Consider the following 5,000-nt stretch of genomic DNA (forward strand, 5'->3'; position numbering starts at 1 on the left):
CTCCTAGAGGCCCCCAATACCACCGAGTGTGGAGCCCCAACTCGGCTCACTTTTCGAGTTACAGCCGGTCAAAGTTGAAACTTTAAAGGGCCATATCTCCGGAACCAAGCCGAGTTGGGGCCCCATACACCCGGCGTGGGGGGCCCTCCTAGAGGCCCCCAATACCCCCGAGTGTGGAGCCCCAACTCGGCTCACTTTTCGAGTTACAGCCGGTCAAAGTTGAAACTTTAAAGGGCCATATCTCCGGAACCAAGCCGAGTTGGGGCCCCATACACCCGGCGTGGGGGGCCCTCCCAGAGGCCCCCAATACCCCCGAGTGTGGAGCCCCAACTCGGCTTACTTTTCGAGTTACACCCGGTCAAAGCTGGACAGGAAGTGGCCGTATCTCGGGACCGGAAGGTCCCCGTGGCTCGGGACGGCGGGAGGAGCAAGGTCCCCGAGAGCGGGCCCCGCACCCGCCGCCGCGAGCCGCTGGGACCTCCCGGTCCCGAGATGGGCCCCGTTACGCGCGGGCGACTTTCGGAGAAAACGGCCCGTATCTCGGAGAGGGGAGGTCCCAGCGGCTCGCCCTTTCGGGTGTCGGGGGCTCCCCACGGGCCCTCTCGGACCCCGCCTGCCCCGGGCCCCTGGGACCTTTCCTTCCCGGGCGCCCCCCCGACACGTCGGGCCCCTTTTCTCCGGGACCCGGGGGCCCCGGAGCTCGGGGGCGGGCTCTTTGCGAGGGGCCCGCCGGGACGCCACACTTGACCCGAGTCCGGTGTCTCTGGGCCGCCGGGTCCCCGAGCTACGGGCGTTCGAATTCGGGGCCCGAAAATCCCTCAAAGTCCGAAAACGTGCAGTGGGCGGGGACTTCCGGGGCCCCGGAGGCTCTGACGGCACACCCAGGGAGGTGCACCGTCCTCGGGCACGGCCAGGTGGCCCCCCCGGGGTCCTGGAAGTCCCCCCGCCCCCCGGAGACACCCACACCCACACCCACCCACCCACCGGACGGGAAGATTCCGTTTTTCGCCGATATCTCGAAAACGGCCGGGCGAAAAAATTTCAAACTCGGGTCTTCCGTAGGCCTCGGGGGGCCCTATCCAAAGAGGCCACCCGCGTCCCCGGGGGCCTCGGGGTCAGGGAGTTAGGCCCGGTCAAAGGCGCGGCGTTTTTGGCTTATATCTCGCGAACCCCCGGGCCAATCTTCCCCAAACTCGAATCGACCGTAGTGCCGGACGGGGCCTTTCGAAAGAGCCCACCCACGAGGTCCAACTCGCCCGGGTCCCCGAGTTATAGCCGTTCAAAGTCGGGGGTCCCGGCGAACGGCGATCCGGTAGGGGGCGTCCCCGGGGCCCGCCGCCGCCCTGGTTCGAGCGAGGGCCCCCGTGGGACCTCGCCACCCAAATTTGAGCTCTCTGGGCCTTCGCGTCGCGGAGATACGGGCGATTTTCTCCCGGGATCGTGACGTCATCGGCGGGCGCCATTTCAGAGCGCGGCCGAGGGTTTTCGGCCGATATCTCCGCGAATACTCGACCAAAAACGACGAAACGCATATGGACGCGTTCAGCTCGGCGAGACGGTTCGAATGAGCCCGGCCTCGGCCGGGCACGTCGAGTTTTCGGCGAGATATTTGCGTTTTTCCGCTTCCGGGGCGCTTTGGGGGCCCGTATCTCGGGCCCCCGGGGGCCCACGGGGCTGGGGGCGGTCTCATTCGAAAGGTCTCGTCCCGTTCTCCAGCCGACAAAAATTTGGCGTCGATCGGAGCCGCCTTCGGAGAGCTACGGTCGTTTGAAGCCCCGTGCGGTGGGGTTACCGTCCTTCAAACAGCCGCCGCTCGCAGGGGGAGTCCCGGGGAGGCATGGTTGCCTGTATGACTTGGGCTTAGAGCACCCAGCCCCGCGCTCCTGGAGGAACCTCCGGTGCACAGGGTCTGCTGCAACCAGCCACGTGGGTTCTGAGGGGTAGGGGAGCGTGCGCTCTCCTCCCCGGGCGGGCGGCCGGGCCCTGGGGGCTCGCGCCTCCACGGAGGGACCTCGCTCCCGGGGCTTCGTCCCCGGGGCTCGGGGACTCCGTGGCGGCTCGGCCCCCGGGGTTCGACCCCGCTCGCTCGCTCCAAAACCCAAGTCCAAAACGTGGGGTTGCACGGGAGCTCCGGGCGCGACGGGTCTCCACGCACGGCCCCGGGGAGGGAGCTCCGACCCGGGCCGGAGGCAGATTCGCCCCCCGCCCCCCGGCTGTCCGCCCGGAGCCGAGACGGTCCTAAAACGGGCCTTGGGGGTGATGTAGAAGGGTAACGCTCACACAACCAGGACTCACACAAACCGATCTGCATCCCAGGCAGGGTGCGGGTCTCCTGGGCACGAATAAAGCCCGATGCCCCGTGGGTGATGTTGGCCCTGGCCACTCAAGGCACTCACCCAAGCCAGAGAGGGTGCACTCTGGCTGGGGAAGCAGATTCAATCTCTGCTGTGGTGGAGCTCTGGAAAAACGCCAAACCTCCAGGAAAAGACGGCCCGGTTTCTCTGAAAAGTGCATCCCAGGCAGGGTGCGGGTCTCATGGGCACGAATAAAGCCCGATGCCCGTGGGTGATGTTGGCCCTGGCCACTCAAGGCACTCACCCAAGCCAGAGAGGGTGCACTCTGGCTGGGGAAGCAGATTCAATCTCTGCTGTGGTGGAGCTCTGGAAAAAACGCGAAACCTCCAGGAAAAGACGGCCCGATTTCTCTGAAAAGTGCATCCCAGGCAGGGTGCGGGTCTCCTGGGCACGAATAAAGCCCGATGCCCCGTGGGTGATGTTGGCCCTGGCCACTCAAGGCACTCACCCAAGCCAGAGAGGGTGCACTCTGGCTGGGGAAGCAGATTCAATCTCTGCTGTGGTGGAGCTCTGGAAAAACGCGAAACCTCCAGGAAAAGACGGCCCGGTTTCTCTGAAAAGTGCATCCCAGGCAGGGTGCGGGTCTCATGGGCACGAATAAAGCCCGATGCCCGTGGGTGATGTTGGCCCTGGCCACTCAAGGCACTCACCCAAGCCAGAGAGGGTGCACTCTGGCTGGGGAAACAGATTCAATCTCTGCTGTGGTGGAGCTCTGAAAAAAAAAAACGCGAAACCTCCAGGAAAAGACGGCCCGGTTTCTCTGAAAAGTGCATCCCAGGCAGGGTGCGGGTCTCATGGGCACGAATAAAGCCCGATGCCCGTGGGTGATGTTGGCCCTGGCCACTCAAGGCACTCACCCAAGCCAGAGAGGGTGCACTCTGGCTGGGGAAGCAGATTCAATCTCTGCTGTGGTGGAGCTCTGAAAAAAAAAAAAAACGCGAAACCTCCAGGAAAAGACGGCCCGATTTCTCTGAAAAGTGCATCCCAGGCAGGGTGCGGGGTCTCCTGGGCACGAATAAAGCCCGATGCCCACCTTGAAACGGAGCCTGGGCTCGACTCTGAAGTCCAGATCTCGAAAAACGACAGAGTCCAAAAAGGTGCGGTGGCTCCAAACCTCCATGCCCTCAGACCTCCCTGGCCAGCCCAGGGAGGGTGGCCCGTCCTGGGCCAGACTCAGATTTCCCCCGCCACCCCTGGAGCTCCGCCTGGAGCGAAGACGGTCCTAAAACGGACCATGGGGCTCTTGTAGAGGATGAGGGAGGGAGAGAGGGGCCTTCAGAGAGCCCCTTGGCCGGCTTGACTCTGGAGTCGAATTTGGAAAAATAGACAAAGTCCATAAACGTGCTGTTGGTTCGGACCTCCAGGGCACTCAAGGCACTCACCCAAGCCAGAGAGGGTGCACTCTGGCTGGGGAAGAGGATTCAATCTCTGCTGTGGTGGAGCTCTGAAAAACACGAGAACCTCCAGGAAAAGGCGGCCCGGTTTCTCTGAAAAGTGCATCCCAGGCAGGGTGCGGGTCTCCTGGGCAAGAACGAAGCCCAATGCCCACCTTGAAACGGAGCCTGGGCTCGACTCTGAAGCCCAGATCTCGAAAAACGACAGAGTACAAAAAATGTGCGGTGGCTCCAAACCTCCATGCCCTCAGACCTCCCTGGCCAGCCCAGGGAGGGTGGCCCGTCCTGGGCCAGATTCAGATTCGCCCGCCACCCCTGGAGCTCCGCCTGGAGCGAAGACGGTCCTAAAACGGGCCTTCGGGGATGTATGAGAGAGGGGAAGCGTGGTGGTGGCAAACACAGAGGACCCCCTACCAGCGATCAGACCGTCGTGAGTCCCACTCAGAGTCACTCTGGGTGGGCATGTAAAAATCCAGATTACGCCGCGCTGGAGCTCTGGAAGTTACGAGACCTCCAGGAAAAGACAGGCTGGTTTTCTGAAAAGTGCACCCCAGGCAGGGTGCATCTTTTCCTGGGCACGAGCCCAGCGCACATGGTGTGGTGGTCCGGCTCTGGTGCCAAAGTTTGGGGGAAAAAATAGACAGAGTCCAATAACGTGGTGTGGTTCCAAAGCTCCATGCCCTCAGACCTCCCTGGCCAGCCCAGGGAGGGTGGCCCGTCCTGGGCCAGATTCAGATTTGCCCGCCACCCCTGGAGCTCCGCCTGGAGCGAAGACGGTCCTAAAACGGGCCTTCGGGGATGTATGAGAGAGGGGGAAGCGTGGTGGTGGCAAACACAGAGGACCCCTACCAGCGATCAGACCGTCGTGAGTCCCACTCAGACTCACTCTGGGTGGGCATATAAAATCCAGACTACGCCCCGTCGGAGCTCTGGAAGTACGAGACCTCCAGGAAAAGACAGGCTGGTTTTCTGAAAAGTGCACCCCAGGCAGGGTGCATCTTTCCTGGGCACGAGCCCGGCGCACGTGGCGGGGTCCGGCTCTGGTGCCAAAAAAATTGAGAAAAATCGACTAAGTCCAATGGCGTGACGTGGGTTCAAAGCTCCATGGTCTCAGACCTCCCTGGCCAGCCCAGGGAGGGTGGCCCGTCCTGGGCCAGAGTCAGATTCGCCCGACACCCCCTGGAGCTCGACCTGGAGGGAAGACGGTCCTAAAACGGGCCTTCGGGGCTGTATGGAAGAGGGCAAGTGTGGT

This window comes from Pimephales promelas, chromosome 2, assembly GCF_988280905.1.
Source record: "Pimephales promelas chromosome 2, fPimPro1.hap1.1, whole genome shotgun sequence".
In the NCBI taxonomy this organism is placed as follows: Eukaryota; Metazoa; Chordata; class Actinopteri; order Cypriniformes; family Leuciscidae; genus Pimephales; species Pimephales promelas.